The following is a 19,734-nucleotide window of genomic DNA, read 5'->3' as shown; positions in this document are numbered from 1 at the left end:
GCCATCTATTTATTTTTGCCGGCCGACTTCCCGATCGGCTGGCAAGATAGTGCCCCCAGGTTCGGCCAGGCCGCCAATGGGCAGCCTGACATGCCCTCTTGGGTGCCAGGCTGCTGGCCCGGCCGAAACCCACCCTGGTGGCCCAGTGGCTGAAGATTTAAAATGATAAAATCGATCATCCGGACGCATCAAGGATCCCTATGTTAAAAACAGAAAAAAAAAAAATCATAGGTGCGCCAGCTTTCCTGCGCCAGCTTTCTTGCGCTACTGAATTTCGGCCCCCGCCATCTTTACTTATGGCAGAAGCGGTATCATGTAAGCGTCATGATGTGAATAGGAGCATAGGGCCCAAGTTTCCACACGATAAAAAACGGGCGCCCCTCCGAGCTGGGCGCCCGTTTTTCGCGCCTAAAACGGCGCCTAAAAAAAACCTCGCGATTCTGGAGCGTTCTGCAGCTCCTTGTCTGCCTGGCGCGGCGTCTGGGGGGGCGGAGCCTACACTCGCGCCGATTTTGTAAGTGGGAGGGGGCGGGTACTATTTAAATTAGTTTTTTCCTGTCGGCAACGCTGCGCGTGCGCGTTGGAGCGTTCGCGCATGCTCAGTGTGAAAAAAACATTGGCACTCGGCCATTTTTGTAGTTCTTTGTAGCTGTTTAATTTTTGAACATTTTTTTAATAAAAGCACATTGCCATCAGCACATCAGCACTTGCAGCCTTCTCACTGTCTCCTTCCCCCCCCCCTCGCGGGAAGAACGGGCGCCTCCTACCCCCCCCATGGGAAGAACGGGCGCCTCCCCCCCCCCCGCGGGAAAGAACGGGTGCCTCCTCTCCCCCCCCCCCCCCCCACCCCGCGGGCAGAACGGGCGCCTCCTCCCCCCCCCCGCGGGAAAGAACGGGTGCCTCCTCTCCCCTCCCCCCCCCACCCCGCGGGAAAGAACGGGCGCCTCCCCCCCCCCCCCGCGGGAAAGAACGGGTGCCTCCTCTCCCCTCCCCCCCCCACCCCGCGGGCAGAACGGGGCGCCTCCCCCCCACCCCGCGGGAAGAACGGGCGCCTCCCCCCCCCCCGCGGGAAAGAACGGGTGCCTCCTCTCCCCTCCCCCCCCCACCCCGCGGGCAGAACGGGCGCCTCCTCCCCCCCCTGCGGGAAGAACGGGCGCCTCCCCCCCCCCCGCGGGAAGAACGGGCGCCTCCCCCCCCCCCCGCGGGAAGAACGGGCGCCTCCCCCCCCCCCGCGGGAAGAACGGGCGCCTCCCCCCCCCCCGCGGGAAGAACGGGCGCCTCCTACCCCCCACGCGGGCAGAACAGGGCGCCTCCCCCCCCCCCGCGGGAAGAACGGGCGCCTCCCCCCCCCCCCGCGGGAAAGAACGGGCGCCTCCTCTCCCCTCCCCCCCCCACCCCGCGGGCAGAACGGGCCGCCTCCCCCCCCCCCGCGGGAAGAACAGGCGCCTCCTACCCCCCACGCGGGCAGAACAGGGCGCCTCCCCCCCCCCCGCGGGAAGAACGGGCGCCTCCCCCCCCCCCGCGGGAAAGAACGGGTGCCTCCTCTCCCCTCCCCCCCCCCCCCCGCGGGCAGAACGGGCGCCTCAGGCTGACTGCAGAATTCTCCCTGCCTGAAGCACTTTCACACAGGTAGGAAGATGGTTTATTTAATCTTTTCTTTGCTTATAAATGTTTATTCAGGTTGGATTTATTTGTATAATATTTGTAGAAGTATAAATAAGGATTTATTGTAGAATTTAATGAGTTCCCTTCCCCCCCCCCTCCCCCCCCTCCTCGTTCTGGACGCCTAATTTGTAACCTGCGCCTGATTTTTTAATGTGTAGAACAGGTTTTTTCCAGTTCTAAAAAAATCTTAATTTGCTCCATTCTACTTTAGTTTGGAGTACGTTTTCACTGTGGAAACTTTGAAATCAGGCGTCAGTGGCCGGACACGCCCCCTTTTGAAGAAAAAATTCTGTTCCAAAGTAGAACTGTTCTACCTGACTAGAACTGCAGAAAAAAAAATGTGGAGAATTGCGATTTCTAAGATAGTCCGTTCTCCACCAGTTGCTCCTAAAAATCAGGCGCAAATCATGTGGAAACTTGGGCCCATAGTGCTGATAACATTTAATACTTCACTCTTGCATCATGAACCACTTTCTCTCATTAGTCCTGAACTTGCCTTTCAGCAGTTTCTACTCATGTTCTCAGTCGTCGTTTAATTTGAAATAATGCACAGGATTAACTTGTTCACCTTGCATCTTTTATACCTCTCATTAACGTCCTCTCTCATTAACGTCCTCTCTCATTCACCTCTTTTCAAAACTGAAGAATCTATAGCTTTATAAACTTTCCTCCCAACTCAGTCTTCTGACATTGGAGGGAGTGGGGGATGGGCGGGGGGGCATAATGTTAACCTGGCGGGTGGGAAATAGTTGGGTTTGGGTCGGACAACCATTTTACACCCACCCAATTTTACTTCAATGGACAGTAAAATCGAATGGGGTGTAAAACTGGTGGCCAATCCGAACTTGCTTGTTTCCCACCGGCGGGCCAGGTTAAAACCATCTCTCTGGGGATCAGCAGTGCCTTCTGCTGAATAGCTGTTTCCTTATTTAACAAATAGTCTTGCTTCACATGTGATGTTGCACTGTGTTAGGTTGAAATCCGATGCGATGCTTGTTACCGGCCAGTTCTTTCCCATTCCTGACTGCAATACTACATCTAACGTGCTGTGGTGGTGCAATTGGTGTCCTGCCAGAAACCAGTGGAACCGCTGTGGAATCTCAGCCCCATTAGCTTCTTCATTAGATAGCATGTTGACATCTATATCAATTCTGGTTTCTAGTTACTAATTGGTTTGTGGGGCAGTTTGTATAGTTGTAGCTCTGAACATCATAAAAGACATAACTTAAAACATCTAAAGCTATTATAACCATTCACAAAGCATAAGATGAAAGGAGAGATGTGTTAATCAACTAGAACAAAAAATTTTAATTTCACCATGATATTCTTAGAGAACAATATGAATGGAGTTTGGCGTACTGCAAGCTGAATATTACAATCTCAATCTGATAACGTATAAAATTATTCATGGCACACATAGAGTATAATAGATAGTTTACAGTCAGTTACAAGGCAGTAATTCAGTTGAGGGGGCTGATGACATAAACTATGCTCAAATGGTTTATGACTATTCACAAGGCTGAATTACTGCCTCCAGCTCAACATCAGGCATTGACCTATAGTCTATCTTTGTGCTTATATTTATGCTTATATTTTCTAGCACAAAATATAAAAACAGAAAGCAAGAGTTTCTATAGGTCTATAAAAAGGAAAAGAGTGGCTAAAGTAAATGTTGGTCCCTTAGAGGATGAGACCGGGGAATTAGTAATGGGGAACATGGAGATGGCAGAAACTCTGAACAAATATTTTATATCAGTCTTTACGGTAGAGGACACTAATAATATCCCAACAGCGGATAGTCAAGGGGCTATGGGGTGGGTGGGGAGAGCGGGGAGGATCTTAACACATCACAATCACTAAGGAAGTGGTACTCAGTAAGATAATGGGACTAAAGACAGAAAAGTCTCCTGGACCTGATGGCTTGCATCCTAGGGTCTTAAGAGTAATAGCGACAGGGATTGTGGATGCATTGGTTGTAATTTACCAAAATTCCCTGGATTCTGGAGAGGTCCCAGCAGATTGGAAAACTGCAAATGTAATGCCCCTATTTAAAAAAGGAGGCAGACAAAAAGCAGGAAACTATAGACCAGTTAGGCTAACATCTGTGGTTGGGAAAATGTTTGGAGTCCATTATTAAAGAAGCAGTAGCAGGACATTTGGAAAAACTAAATTTGCTCAGGCAGAGTAAGCATGGATTTATGAAGGGGAAGTCATGTTTGACAAATTTGCTGGAATTCTTTGAGGATGTAACGAACAGGGTGGATAAAGGGGAACCAGTGGATGTGGTGTATTTGGACTTCCAGAAGGCATTTGAGAAGGTGCCACATAAAAGGTTATTGCACAAGATAAAAGTTCATGGGGTTTGGGGTAATATATTAGCATGGATAGAGGATTGGCTAACTAACAGAAAACAGAAAGTCGGGATAAATGGTTATTCTCTGCTTGGCAACCAGTAACTAGTGGGGTGCTGCAGGGATCAGTGCTGGGACCCCAACTATTTACAATCTATATTAACGACTTGGAAGAAGGGATTGAGTGTAACGTAGCCCAGTTTTTTGACGATATAAAGATGGCAGGAAAAGCAATGTGTGAGGAGGACACAAAAAATTTGCAAAAGGACATAGACAGGCTAAGTGAGTGGGCAAAAATTTGGCAGATGGAGTATAATGTTGGAAAGTGTGAGGTCACGTATTTTGGCAGAAAAAAATCAAAGAGCAAGTTATTATTTAAATGGAGAAAGATTGCAAAATGCTGCAGTACAGCGGGACCTAGGGCCTGGGGTACTTGTGCATAAACCACAAAAGGATAGTATGCAGGTACAGCAAGTGATCAGGAAGGCCAATGAAATCTTGGCCTTTATTGCAAAGGGGATGGAGTATAAAAGCAGGGAAGTCTTGCTACAGCTATGCAGGGTATTGGTGAGGCCACACCTGGAAAACTGTGTGCAGATTTGGTTTCTATATTTATGAAAGGATATACTTGCTTTGGAGGCAGTTCAGAGAAGGTTCACTAGGTTGATTCTGGAGATGAGGGGGGTTGACTTATGAGGAAAGGTTGAGTAGGTTGGGCCTCTACTCATTGGAATTCAGAAGAATGAGAGGTGATCTTATTGAAATGTATAATATTATGAGGAGGCTTGACAAGGTGGATGCAGAGAGGATGTTTCCACTGATGGAGGAGACTAGAACTAGAGGGCAGAACTAGAGACTAGAATAAGGGGCCGCCCATTTAAAACTGAGATAAGGAGAAATTTCTTCTCTCAGAGGGTTGTAAATCTGTGGAATTCGCTGCCTCAGAGAGCTGTGGATGCTGGGACATTTGTTATGTATGTAAACTTTACTAGTGTGTAAGACTTGCCACCAGGGTTCACACCTGTTGGAGACCCAAGGGTCACCTGCACACCCCAGACAAGCAGGTATAAAAGGCAGACTACCATGCTGCTTCCTCACTCTGGAATTACATTAAAGAGACCAAGGTCACAACAGTTTGAGCTTACAGTATACAGTCTTGTGGAGTTATTCTGAACATAACAAGACTGAATAAATTTAAGACAGAAATATTAAGTTTCTTAAATGATAAGGGGATAAGGGGTTATGGGGAGCGGGCAGGGACTTGGAGCTGAGTCAATGATCAGATCAGCCATGATCTTATTGAATGGCGGAGCAGGCTCGAGGGACCGTATGGCCTATTCCTGCTCCTATTTCTTATGTTCTTATGTACTTATGTATTCATTATGCAGTAAGAGCTGTTCAGGCAATGTGGATGGAGACGAAAGGGTAATAAACCTGATAATAAACTGGGAGTAAGAAATGTCTGATTTGTTTTAAATGAATTCTTCATCTATGGATGAATCCAGACTCAATCAAACTGCTTCAGCAATCTTTAACATATGCAGCAGTCAGCAAAATATGTGTTATGCAGAAGCTCGTAGTATTAGATGCATATCCATGGCCGCCCACTCAATTTTGCTATCAAACATAGGGCCCAATTCGTCATTTTTTGGTTGAATATGGCGGTAACCTGCTAAAAATCATGGGTAGCACTTACCGCCCCGTTTTCGCTGATTAATGGCCATTTTGGTGGGGGCCTTCATATGGGTGGGCCAGCTATCAACCAAAAACAGGCAGATGCCTTAATGGTCCAGTCCTATGCTGTGCACAGGAAGGTGATGGAATTCTTGGGCTTCCACTGTATGGAGCACACACTGCACAGCTAAAAAAATAAACATTTTCAGGAGGCAGCCGCCATGACAATCCCCATCTGAGCTGAGACTGAGAGGAAACCTTAAATGGTCATTTTAAGTTTTGGTGCTTGCGGGAAATCATGGGCCGTCAGTGCCCGGTTTTATGACATGTGGACCTGGCAATACAGCTGAGTTGGAAAGACTCATCTTTTAAATGTTGTCCGTTCTGAGCTCAGTGGGGTATCATGTTCTCTTTGGAATAAAATGGCAGAGAATCTGCAACTCTATTTACAGCACATTGATGTCGAGATACCTCTGTATGAATCAGAACTTGCAAGTGCAATAATCCCAACTCTTCACGGAGCAGCGAGAAGAGGTGTGAGTTCGTAAGTCTTCAACTCAATCTGAGGAGTCCAAACCCTATTTCATCTCTGCCTAAAGTCACTGGCTCTTCTGTGCTTCCTTCTTGGGTCTGTCTGTCCCTTTTATTTCCTATTATTTTGAAAGCAACCTGTCCACTTAACCAATGACTGAATGTATGGAAGTCCAGGTCTTATCCTTTAACTTTCATCAAATATTTCTATGTCTAATTACTGTCAATGAAGTGTGTTCCTTAATTGCTGTTGCTGCCTTTAATCTACTATATTTCTATGAAAACATACACAGTCTATCAGACTGTGCAGATTACTTAACCTTTGATACCATTAAATATATTAATAAAGCTTAATTGTGAACGCTCCTTAATAAAATTCCCTGATTCCATGTTCTTTGTAATAAAATGATCTCCAAACAATTCTGCACAGTAATGCACTAGTCTTGATGAATTATCATTAATTAGCTCACTGATTTATTTTTAAAGCAATCATTACTTCAATGCAGATATAAGAAACCTGTTTGCTGCTGCGATATTTTACATCAGCTGCTCTCTAAAGAATGAATGGACTCTTCTTCCCACCCCCGTCACCCGCCCCCGCTCACTCCCAACAGAGAGTAATATTTAACTAAGCCTTTGTCTTGCCAATATTTCATTAGAGTAGCTCAGCTGGTAGCACTCTTGCCTCTGAGTCCGTAGGTTGTAAGTTCCTGCTCCATATGAAGCTTCTAGTCTAGACTGTAATTCCTCTACTCCTAGTCGGGAGTAGCTTTTAAGAATTGTGGGGAGCACCATCACTACCAGGACTGCAGTGGTTTAAGACAGACCATTGCCAATTTTTTGGGGCAACTAGGAATGGAAAATAAACAAAAGATTGGCATGAATACCATCAATACTGTTGTGCTATCATTGGTTAGATGACACCTGCAAAGTGTGCTTCCTCCCATTAAACTACCTCACAAAGAAATTTATATTCGTACAGCATTTCAAACTTTTATGGAGATGGATCCTGCTCAGATGCCAACTTAGTACAGCAGTTTCTTCGGAACTTAATTTTTGTTGGAGACCAGACTTCTCAATAATTGGCACGCGTCTAAAGGATCTCTTGGGATGAATAATCTGGAGTTTTCCTGATATCTTTTGGAATGAGGAAGTATTTATGGAAAATTTATTTGGGATGTGAAACAGGTGGGGTAGGGTTCATGTATATAGGACAGGTTAGACACAGACTGAGAAAGGGTCAGGTTTGAATGGCCTTTCTCAATCCATACTTTCTTATATTCTCATACTCTAAACTTACTAAGTGGGTGAACCCATGACCTTCCTTTCCATGTATATTCAGTTTTATAATGCAGTCTTCTAGTTATCTGTCCAGTTGTTCAGATTAGTCTGCATGTGCAGCTACTACACTGTACAGAAAATTCTTCCATTGAGCTATTAAGACCTGGATCATGACTCCTTTCAATCTGTTTTTCTTAAACCAATGCGAATAAAGCCTATCATAGTTTAAACATTCAGTCCTGAAATCCAACGTATCTGATCCCTTTATTTGCATATTTATTCTGAACATTAGCCATAGTTTGCAACTGAACCCTCCAACAAGCAGCTTTGTAATGCTGCTGTTTTATTGCCTTTTGTGGGACAAAATCTTGTGTTTATTTAATTTTTATTATTGCAGATTATTACCGTCATGGGCACTTTCTGCCAAAGTGGTCAGTAAAGGAATGAAAGAAAATATGTAAGTGGAAGTTTACTTGCCTTAATTTAAGACCAGGTCCTATGGTCAGAATTCCTAAAATCAAGAATATCTTGCTTCTTTGCGAAAATATTTATTTATGACCACAATCTATGGAAGATGATTTCCTCCATTCCTGTAGTGTGGCAAAATCTCAAACACTTCTTTTATAAATGGATTTATGATTTCACTACACCTAACACTGGAAGTAAATCACCCCCCACTCCCTCATTAATTTACCAGTAGGCGTCACTATAGATTGTCACAGCACCTGTTTATTTCTTCAAAACTTTAGAATTGTAATTTGTGATCAAACCAGTAGGGGATGCTTGCAGAGATTTGTTTGACATTTTGGAATTGTTGTTCAATTATTAATACATTCAAATGAAATGAGGTTATAATGGAAATTAATGCACTTGTTGAAATAAGTCATGCAGAGTTTACACATACAAGGTGAATTCTGCGTTGGCTGAAATTCTATATCCAGGATGCATGATGTGTCAGGATAATCTGTCAGCAGTCTGCAGATCTTTCACAAACACAGCTGCAATGATTAGACTGAATTTATAACTGTGCTCAATTTTACCCAAGCTGCCAGGCATAAACTGGGTGGGTGGGGAGTTAAAAACGGGCAGGTTACCTACCCGCGCGGAACTCGATTCTTTCTTGCCGCCTCTGATATTAACCTGCTGCGTTCTGCAGGCGAATGAGGTGTCTGCCTAAAGCAGACGGGAGCCTCATGAGCTTATGCAAATCAGGGTTCCATTATGTCAATAGGTTCTCGATAGCATCTTAACTGGAGTCTGAGCGGATAAGTCACCACATCTTTCCGGCAATTGGACAATTCGCTGGGTGAGGGGGCGTGGGGGGAGGGGTAGTGGTTTGTAAGAGTCTCGTAAGCAGGAGCAGGAGTGGGAGAACCTGGGGCTGCAGATTTCCTTGTGGGGCCTGGAGGAGCACTCCTGCCCCAAATAGGGAAATTTACAACTTACTTACATTGCCTGTTCTTCATGCAGACCAGGTTTCATTGAGAGGACACCCCACACATCCGCAAATGAAATGCCACTGGTGTCCCAGCTACACCATAAATGTATGAGGTTCATTCCTGATTCAGCTGAGTGCCTTGGTCGCCCGAAAAAAATCGTGCGTTGAAATCGCAGGTAGAAATGACCATAAAAAAGGAAAGTGACATTGTGGGCCTTCAATACAAAAGGAAGGAAATGATGTTGAGTGGGTGCAAAACATTGCTTATTCCACATTTGGAGTATTATGTGCAATTCCGGGTATTTCATTATAGGAAAGTGTAAGATTTTGATCACTGGTCACGCACACATTACCCAAAGGGTCTTAGGAGTTGCAAGGTGTTTTATTAAGGAGCTACAGTTTTAAGTAGAATCAAATACTACATGCAATTGAGATAGATATAGTCGACACACAACCCATGACAGATGAGAGCCATCTATTACCCCGGAACTGAACTGACGGACATTGAGGCAGAATGGTGGTCTCTGAACAGATCCTGAGCTGGTGGAGGTGTTAGGCCGAAGCCAGCATGGAGCATCCACCTCAGAGGTTTGAGCTTGACCATGGTGTTAGGCCGAAGCCCACATTAGATCCACCTTGAGGAAACTCTCTCCTTGCCTGTTTTTGATGGGCTGGTGGGTACCTGGTGTTAATCATTTTTACCCATCCCAGGGTCTCATTACAGGGGAGAGGGTCCCTCTGACAGCTCCCTCCCATCGTTGCCGAGGTCAGCCTTTTCTCTTATCTGGGGAGAAGGTCTTGTTAAATTTCTAAAGACAGGTTACATATGCTATCGGCACCATGCTGTCTTCCTTATCAGTTTAGGGAGGCCTGTCCTTGTAGTGTCTGATGTCAGCCAGCACTTATCTGCTGAGTTAGCAGACCTACTTTTCGTAGAATTTTTATCTTTTTGATAACTTGTAATTTCTTTGGGTTTAAACATTTCTTACAAAGGATATGGCAGCCACAGAAAAGGTACAGCAAAGATTCACCAAAACGCTACCAGAAATGGAAGACCATAGTTCCAAAGAGAGTGGACCCCCTCCCAAAGAGGTCCTCATCAGAAACAAGGAGTCACCATACAAAATGCAAGTTATGGGGCCACAGTCCTGGCCTGGACCCTAGGGTGAGCCCCAGCTCTGCATTTGGTCGACTAGTCTCACCAGATGGACCTGGACCTACCTGCTGGCTTCCAAAGAAGGCCTGTGGTGTAGGAGCTCCAACATTTAGAGTGCTCTCCCCACATATACCAATGGCCTTGCAATGACATATCCAAAGTTACATTGAGACTTCACTGTGGCCGCCACAGATTTTTGGAACCAGTGAACATCAACTATCCAACCAGATTGTTGTGTAATCAGATCTAAGATATCCAATCAGATGACCAGATTTTCACTTACGTAGTTCCAAGGTTCTGCAGTAGTTACTTGATTCAGCTATAGTGCAGGTGCTCTTGGGATGAAAGAAACACTTAGTAAAGTCTAAAAGCTGAGTTAAGTCGTGAATACACCATCCATTGCTCCATCTAAACAATAAGATCTATGGTTTTAGGTGGAGAGCAATGCCTGCCTCTAAGCTGTGCGGCCGCGAGGTCATGCATCACAACAGTGACTATACTCCAAAAGTACCGTAAAGCGCTTTGAGACGTCGGTGGTCATGAAAGGTGCTATATAAATCGAAGTCTTTCTTTTATCTGCAAGGTCCCGTGCAGGCCTCTGACCAGCTGTTATATTGTAGATACTGCGCATGCGCAGAAATGTGAATGAGTATCTCAGTGGGGGAGGCAGTGCAGCGTACAGGGAACATTGGTGGAGAGCGTATATATTGTAATACATGAGATATCATAATTGTGTGAGACACGCTGGATGGTTCAGAGGGTCTATTCCTGTCTGTCATCATTCATACATTCGTAAGTTTAGGACATTTATTTCCCCTTTAATTTTTTTTTATTGTTGTGATTGCGTGAGCCTTCAACTTTCAACTGCATGTGGTATGGGTGTCCTTCTTTCCGGAGTTTCAGTCCTGACATCCTTACCTCAGTGAAAACAGCGGCATTTTGTTTTCTGCTTTGGTAAGTCTGGTTCTGTTCGCCTACGTTTTGAAGGAGTGTTAGTGTCAGAGCCATTAGGGGAGGAAGAGTTGAGTTTGGGTTTGAATATTCAGTTCAAGCCAATTTCACCAGGACTCAAGCCAAAGCAAAACTAGCCTTTGAAAATGAAAACCAAGAAAAAAATACCCACTGCTAATAAAGGATGTCTCACAATTTACGCTTTCAGTACCAATCCTGCTAATCCACCTATCTAATTCTAATTAATCTCCCAAACTCTACTAATGAGAGATTCCTGTTGCATGATCCTTTACTGACCTGGCCCTTCAAACTCCAGGTCTGGCTTTCTAGATCAACATGAATTATTTCCCAATGAATAGGACTAGCAATAGACTCTTCATTTCTGAATGCTGCTCACTGCTTCCTCTGATGAACGCAGTAGCAACGAATAATGCACTCATCTTCAATTGGACTGACTTCAGACCTGCCTGTACTCTCAATACTGGCACTATTCAATGAAAAACATGGAGTGGCTAACATGCTTCCCTCAACCAACACCATGAAAGATGCAATAGCTGATCATTCATCTCATTGCCATTGGTAGTGTTCATTGCTGTGCTCAGAATGACTGGTATTACCCAGATAAGAATGGTCACTGAACTTCAAAATAATGAATCATAAATAAAGTGCGGTGAGATGATTCTGAGATGCACAATAAGGCGGTACAAAAATTGAAACCTTTTCTTTTCCTTTTCAGCTGTCAAGATCGCTTTACTAACACTGTGAGGTCAACAACATCAGCAGTCTTCAATGAAAGACAGCAAAAGTCAATCTTACTTTGCCATAAGAAGCTAAGAAACAGCTTCTAAACCACAAAGCTCCCCATGGCCTTCCCCAGTTGAGCTACCATAGTTCAGCTTGACTCTTTTGACCCCTATTTACATCTATCATTGTTCGATAGCCTTTCTAGTTGCAGGAAAAATATATATTGGTGATTGAGGGGTAGACAGGGTGGGTGGGATGTTTGAGGGGCAACAAGAAATTTAAAGGGATGCTGTTAAAATTTAACGGGATGAGAGCACTGGTAAGTGGTCGTATACATGGGAGCAAAAATGTTGCAGTCTTTACAAAGGACAGTGGGGATTTTAAAAGTGGCTGGTAGAAAACATTTGGAATCAGGAAATGAGGTTTATGAGCAAGTGACAGAACAACGTGACCTCCAAGCTCCCTGTTTGCTGGCTGCCGCAGAGAAGTTCCTGTTGCCTGAGATGGGAGCAAGGAGGGGTGCCCTTTTGGCATTTCAGATACCTCCCCAGAGACGGGAAAGGCATCATGCCTGGTAGGAGCTAGCAGCTGAGATCAATACTGTACACACTGCCTACACCATCAGGGAACATGTGCAGAAGAAAAATGGCATACTTTTCCTTTCCCTGACTCTAAGCCTTCTGTTGGAAGGTGTGTCTTGGAGCCGGCATTCTAACCTTTGTTGCACTTCTATCATTGTCAAGCTGGAAGCTCGCTCTTTGTTGTCCAGAACCAAGACAATGCCTTGCATCACTTTGCATCCTTCTCACCCATGTTTGCAAGCACCAACTCAGCTAGCACATTCTGCAGGCTGCAGTTCGGCGAACTTGAGGAGGTGGAACCGCGTGCGTCACAGTGAGCAAACGAGGAGGTGGTGACAGATGGGAGCAGGAACGTTCTGTCTGGATGGCATCACATCTACCATCAATTACACCTCTACTTTGGAAAAACAGCGGTGAGCTAGCCTGCTGTGCCGTGCTGTTACTGCAATTCAGTGAGACAAAAGAAGAAAGTGCCGACTATGCTGACCAATGCATCAGTAACCTGTTTGGTGCATTGAAGGCAGAACATCGACAGATACTGCCGTTAACCTTCATGGTAACCTGGAAGGAAGCAGCAGAAACATTGAGGGGTAGCTGGTGAACTTGGAGTGTCATATCAAAGAAAAGAAAGAAAGGCTTGCATTTATATAGCACCTTTCACCACTACCAGACGTACGTCTCAATGCGCTTTACAGCCAATTAAATACTTTTGGATTGTAGTCACTGTTGTAATGTGGGAAACGAGGCAGTCAATTTGCGCACAGCAAGCTCCCACAAACAGCAACATGATAATGACCAGATAATCTGTTTTAGTTATGTTGATTGAGGGGTAAATGTTAGCTAGAACACCGGGGATAACTCCCTTCCTCTTCTTCAAAATAGTGCCATGGGATCTTTTACATCCACCTGAGAGGACAGACGGGACCTTGGTTTAACGTCTCATCCAAAAGGTGGCACCTTCAAAAGTGCAGCACTCCCTCAGAGTGTCAGCCTAGATTTTTGGGCTCAAGCCCCTGGAGTGGGACTTGAACCCATAATTTTCTGACTGAGAGGAGAGAGTCCTACCCACTGAGCCACAGCTGACATCAATGTTGGCAAATGGCTTCAGGTGTCCTTGCAGCACATGGCATAGACCTACAGCTGGCTAATCTGGTCTCTGTGAAGATAGCATTCCTCTATTATCGCCAGTTACAGATCTAGAGACCACAGATATGATTGGTGGCATAGCAACTGCTGCACACAGCCCAACTCTGTGCCCGCTGATCTCCCTGGCACGCCTTCCTTCATCGTTTACCAATAAACCCATGTATCAATGCAATTGGAGCACTTCAAAAGCAACCTTATCTTTCATTTTAAATTGTCCTGCCAGCTGGAATGGGACGCATAGTGTGCAGTACATGGCATTTCATTTTCTGAACTGGACGGAGCATTTATATTGTAAGAGCCCTTTTCATGATTACTCTGCTTTTACCTTTTTTTTTTGGTTGGGCTGTCCTCCCGCTCGGAATTACAATCCCTGTCACCTTATTGAAATATTACAATGAAGCTCTGGCACAAAACGCACGTGAGCAATTTACAAACTGGAAAATTGCCTGCAGTGCGATTCCAGCCTGCTCACAGGCTGCTGAATTTCACCGCCCCAGGCCTCCTGCTTCGGGATCACTCTCACTGGAACATTTCACCTGTGTTTTCAAACATTGTACCAGAAAAATTTGTTCTCATTCTAAGTATATGGTGGTTAGGATCTGGAATGCACTGCCTAAAAAAAGGATGGTGGAGACAGACTCAATCGTGGCTTTCAAAAGGGAATTGGATAAATACCTGAAGGAAACACATTTTCTGGGCTACAGGGAAAGGGTGGGGGGGTGGGACTAGCTGAATTGCTCTTGCAGAGAGCCGGCATGGGCTGAATGGGCTGAATGGCCTCTTTCTGTGCTGTAACCATTCTATGGGCCCAAGTTTCCACATGATTCGCGCCTGATTTTTAGGAGCAACTGGTGGAGAACGGACTATTTTAGAAATCGCAATTCTCCACATTTTTTTTTCTGCAGTTCTAGTCAGGTAGAACAGTTCTAGTTTAGAACAGAATTTTTTCTTCAAAAGGGGGCGTGTCCGGCCACTGACGCCTGATTTGAAAGTTTCCACAGTGAAAATGTACTCCAAACTAAAGTAGAATGGAGCCAGTGAAGATTTTTGTAGAACTGAAAAAACCTATTCTACACATTAAAAAATCAGGCACAGGTTACAAATTAGGCGTCCAGAACGAGGTGGGGGGGAAAGGGAACTCATTAAATTCGACAATAAATCCTTATTTATACTTATACAAATATTATACAAATAAATCCAACCTGAATAAACATTTATAAACAAAGAAAAGATTAAATAAACCATCTTCCTACCTGTGTGAAAGTGCTTCAGGCAGCTCAGCGATGTTCCCGCGAACAGGAGTGGGGGGAGGGAGGGGCAGGCAGTAACGAGGCAGCAAACAGCTTTCCACTTGAGGTGGAAGCCTTAGTGACCTCAGTGATGTTCCCGCGAACGGGGGAGGGGGAGGGAGAGAGAGGGAGGGGCAGGCAGGCAGCCAAAGATACAGCAGCAGCCTTCGAGCTGTGAGGGGGACTGAGACCATTTGGACAGGGAGAGGCAGCCACATAGACAGTTTTATATTTAAATTTGCAGAATGGATGCTGCATTGTCAACACCACGTATTATGCAATGGTTTGCCATCAATTCACTGCATAGGAGAGAATTGATTAGAGCTCACCGCACCAGGAACGTCGTAGCCCGTAGGTTGATGGGCAGGAGACCTTACCCACGTCGACAATATCGAACCAGGCGCTCGTACCTGGACATGAGCGAGGCTGATTGTGTGAAAAGGCTGCGTTTTCGCAGAGAAGTTGTCACTGAGATCTGTGATATGGTGAGAGCAGATTTGCAGCCCAGAAGCAGAAGGACAACTGCCTTGTCTGTTGAAGTGAAGGTAACAGCTGCACTTTCTTTCTATGCCTCGGGATCGTTTCAGGCTACAACTGGAGATATGTGCGCCATCTCTCAACGTGCAATACATGCCTGCGTTTACTAGGTCACGGCTGCATTTTATGCGCGAAGGAATGACTTCATCAAATTCCCAATGACCGCACAAGCGATCCATGAGAGGGCTGTGGGCTTCTTCAGGATTGCCGGTTTCCCAAAGGTACAGGGCTGCATTGATTGTACCCACGTAGCCTTGCGAGCACCCGTGGAGGAATCTGAGCAGTACCGAAATAGGAAAGGTTTCCACTCTATCAATGTGTAGCTCGTGTGTGATGACAAGCAGCGCATCATGTCAGTCGATGCGAGATACCCTGGCAGCACCCACGATGCGTTCATCCTACGCGACAGCGTTCTATCTGACATGTTTGAGCAGCAGCCAGAAGGGCAGAGCTGGCTACTGGGAGACAAAGGGTACGGCCTGACCACCTGGCTCATGACACCTCTAAGCGTGACACGGACAGAAGCTGACCATCAATACAACATGGCGCACATTGCGACGCGCAGCATCATTGAGAGGACCATTGGCATATTGAAACAGCGATTCCGATGCCTGGACCATTCTGGAGGACAGTTGCAATACTCTCCTGAGATGGTCGGTCACTTCACTGTTGTGTGCTGCATGCTCCATAACTTAGCCATCATGAGGCAGCAGGAGCTGATAGTGGAACCAGAAGACCCACGTGAGGGACCAGTGCATGATGATAGTATTACGGAAGACCAGGATGTGGATGATGACGATGATCAGGAAAGCATGCAAGTGCCTGATGCCGGAGCACGAGGTCGGAGGAGGGCCATCCATCGTGCCCCTTTAACGATTGCTCGAGCCTTGCGCCAGCAGCTCATCCGTGAACGCTTCAACTATTGATGCCTGAGGGCTCTGCGACCACTTTTGCACATGGATATGTTTATTCTTTGCAGTTGTTCCTACGTTGTGTTGTGTTAATGGAACATGAAACAGTTTTAATGAAAAAATATTTTATTGAAAAGTTAACTTCACTCTAATAAAATATTTGTTGTATCAAACTATACTTTTTAATATGACTCTTGAAGATCACTTAAAAACTTTAAGATCACTTATAAACTTGTAAAGTTACAAAAGTAACAAAACACTTTCTATTTGAAAAATTTTACACTCTAAGATCACTTAAACTTCAAGATCACTTTTTAGATGCAAAATTAAATAATTTACAGAATGTGCGAGCATTTACACTATAAGATCACTTGAAAACCCTGAGATCACTTATAAGTTGTAAAGTTACAAAACTTACAAAACAATTTCAATTTGAAAAATCTTACACTCTGAAGAACACTTTTAAACTTCAGGATCACTTTTTAGGTGCAAAATTAAATAAGATACAAAAAAATGTTACAGCATTTACACTATAAGATCACTTAAAAACCATAAGATCCCTTATAAGTTGTAACGTAACAAAACTTACAAAACAATTTCAATTTGAAAAACGCTACTACAGCTACATCAAGAACAAGAACAAAAGCAGCAAAGAAAGGCTGCAACCATGTCTCATCCACATCTCAGTGAATGTTCACTTCTTCATGGGGGTGTCATTTGATTGGCTGGGCTGTGTGCCCTTATTGCAGCAGCTACCTCAACCAGGCCCTCCCTGACGGCCTGTGCCGACACTTGCATGCCCTCCCTGACGGCCTGTGCCGACACTTGCATGCCCTCCCTGACGGCCTGTGCCGACACTTGCATGCCCTCCCTGACGGCCTGTGCCGACACTTGCATGCCCTCCCTGACGGCCTGTGCCGACACTTGCATGCCCTCCCTGACGGCCTGTGCCGACACTTGCATGCCCTCCCTGACGGCCTGTGCCGACACTTGCATGCCCTCCCTGACGGCCTGTGCCGACACTTGCATGCCCTCCCTGACGGCCTGTGCCGACACTTGCATGCCCTCCCTGATGGCCTGTGCCGTAATTTGCATGCCGTCCCTGATGACCTGTGCCATCGATTGCACTCCCTCGGACATTCCCTCCCTAAGTTCCCGTGTCATTACTGCTATTTCTTCCGTCAGGCCCGTCAACTCTTCACCTACTGCATTGACGCCACCGATTAGTGATCGGGTAAGCTCATTGGTCTCCATACCCAATGCCACAACCTGAGCTACATCTGTTGCACGCTGCATCTCAGGAGAGCGTGTCTCCAATCTCCTTCTCCTCTGCCTGGGTCTGCCTCGTGGCACCACTACACTGGGAGGCGCGGGCTGGGACTGTGGGACGCTCTGTGTTCCAGACGGCTGAACTGGAGGGAGAGGCTCGGGCTGGAATGGTGGGATGCTCTGTGTTGCAGACGGCAGCACTCGAGTGCGAGCCTTGGACTGGGATGTTGGACGAATGGGTGTAAACTGCTCGATGATATCAGCAGCAACACTGGGACCTGAAGCGTCGGAATCGAAACCATAGTAGGTGGAACCAGAACCTATGCGAGAGGGAGGCGTAGGCTGGGATGGTAGTGCAGTGACTGTAGAAAGCTGCATTATACCAGCAGCACCACTGGGACCTGCAACATCGGAAGCGAAAGCATGGAAGGTGGAACCAAGACCTATGCTAGGGGTTGAAACTCTGATGCCCCTTGATGGGGGCTCATAAACATTAAATTGGAAGCTCCCCCCTGCAGACATTTCAGTCATCGCTGCCATCATCCAGTCTGGATCGTCCGCAGCTGGTTGTACTGGTCCTTGTTCTGTATCTTCAGGATCCTCAGGGTTGGCAGCAGCAGCATCGTCATCATCATCATCATCATCATCATCATGTTCTGCAAAATACATCAGAACAGTCAAATGTTTAACAGCAAGGGAGGGGGCCGGGTGGGTGGCATGAGTACTCTCACACATAGCAGGCCAGGCAGCAGGTTGATTTGAAGGGCCATGATGCATTTTCAGGACTTACCCTCTTCCTCGCGTGCGGGCCTAGCTTGTGCTGTACCGATTGCTTTACTCCATGTCCGACTCATCATAGCAGCTACCCTCTGTTCCAAGGGTGTCAGTGGATGCAGATTGGGTGTGCCTCCTCCTGTTCGAGTTGCCTCCCTTTTGTTGTGGGCCAATTTCTTCTGCAAAGAGTAAAATATAACTTTTTACAGAGTGTGTCAGTCTGCAAGGTGGGACATACAGATAGCCAGGTTACAATTACGATTAAATAAAAAATGGGAAATATTACTTACACTAACTACTTGACCAAGGTTGTGCCATTTCTTTTTACACTGACTTCCAGATCTCCTGGTATTCACCACTGCGCAGTAATCTTCTGCAACTTGGTTCCAGCGTTTCTTCATTTCTTTTATTCGACCTCTGTTGCTGGTATCTAGCTCCTGCCATCTCTGCTCAATTACATTCACTAATATCTCAACTTCCTCATGTAAGAAATTCTTTTTTCTTGGTAGAGGTTGATCCATTGCAAAGTTGAATTGGCACTTTTTTTTCTTCAAACGAAGTCCTTAATTTGCAGGCACAGGTACTGCAAGTTTAGCAGTGAAAAGCTGAACTCACTGATCTCAGCAGGTGATTTCTTCAGCAGTGCTGCTAAAAGCACTCCCTCACACACAGAAATATCAATAAAATTAAAATACAAGCCTTTGCAGGGGTCCATGAACAAATCCTCACGTTTTCTGCAGCACTTTCTAAAATGGCCGAGTGCCAATGTTTTTTTCACACTGTGCGTGCGCGAACGCTCCAACGTGCGCGCACACACGCTCAAACGCGCGCACACGCTCCAACGCGCACGTGCAGCGTTGCCGGCAGGGAAAACAACTAATTTAAATAGTACCCGCCTCCTCCCACTTACAAAATCGGCGCGAGTGTAGGCTCCGCCCCCCTGCACACCGCGCCAGGCAGACAAGGAGCTGCAGAACGCTTGAGAATCGCGATTTTTTTTTAGGCGCCGTTTTAGGCGCGAAAAACGGGCGCCCAGCTCGGAGGGGCGCCCGTTTTTTTTCTTGTGGAAACTTGGGCCCTATGATTCTATGATATTAGCGATTATTTTACAAATTCATAATTTAGTGAATTCAGAGAGTTAAAATTGTGAAGGACGTTGAACTTTTCAATGCGGACTTTTAAAACTACAAGAATGGACTAGAAATACAAAACTGTTCAGAGGGCATGCTGGGAAGTTCGAAAGGTATCATGAATTATTATGGCTTCAGAATGTTGAAACCTAACTGCTGTGCTCAAGAGACATGATGTACTTTCACGGAGTTAAGGGCCAGTTTAAAGATAAGACAGTTGCCTGGCTGGACCTTGGAAGACTGTATGAAACTACCATACACATTCGCAAACTGTTTTTGCAGCAGCAAGAAAGATACGAAGACAGC

At 45.8% G+C, this 19,734-nt stretch overlaps 1 long non-coding RNA gene across 2 annotated transcripts in view; it reads left to right on the top strand.

Annotated features, from left to right (window-relative positions):
- Nucleotides 1–19,734, top strand: part of LOC139260372 (uncharacterized) — a 135,655-nt gene that overhangs the window by 47,976 nt on the left and 67,945 nt on the right. Inside the window, exon 3 of one of the 2 annotated variants that reach the window (XR_011592788.1) lies at nucleotides 7,900–7,959. The exons of the other annotated variant lie outside the window; for it this stretch is intronic. This is a non-coding gene — a long non-coding RNA (uncharacterized lncRNA). Of the gene's footprint in view, nucleotides 1–7,899; nucleotides 7,960–19,734 lie in introns of those variants that run through there. 2 annotated transcript variants of the gene reach the window in all.

Source organism: Pristiophorus japonicus, chromosome 1 (assembly GCF_044704955.1).
Source record: "Pristiophorus japonicus isolate sPriJap1 chromosome 1, sPriJap1.hap1, whole genome shotgun sequence".
NCBI lineage: Eukaryota > Metazoa > Chordata > Chondrichthyes > Pristiophoridae > Pristiophorus > Pristiophorus japonicus.
The sequence above is the reverse complement of the archived record's forward strand: the minus strand, read 5'-3'. Positions and strand labels throughout refer to the sequence as shown.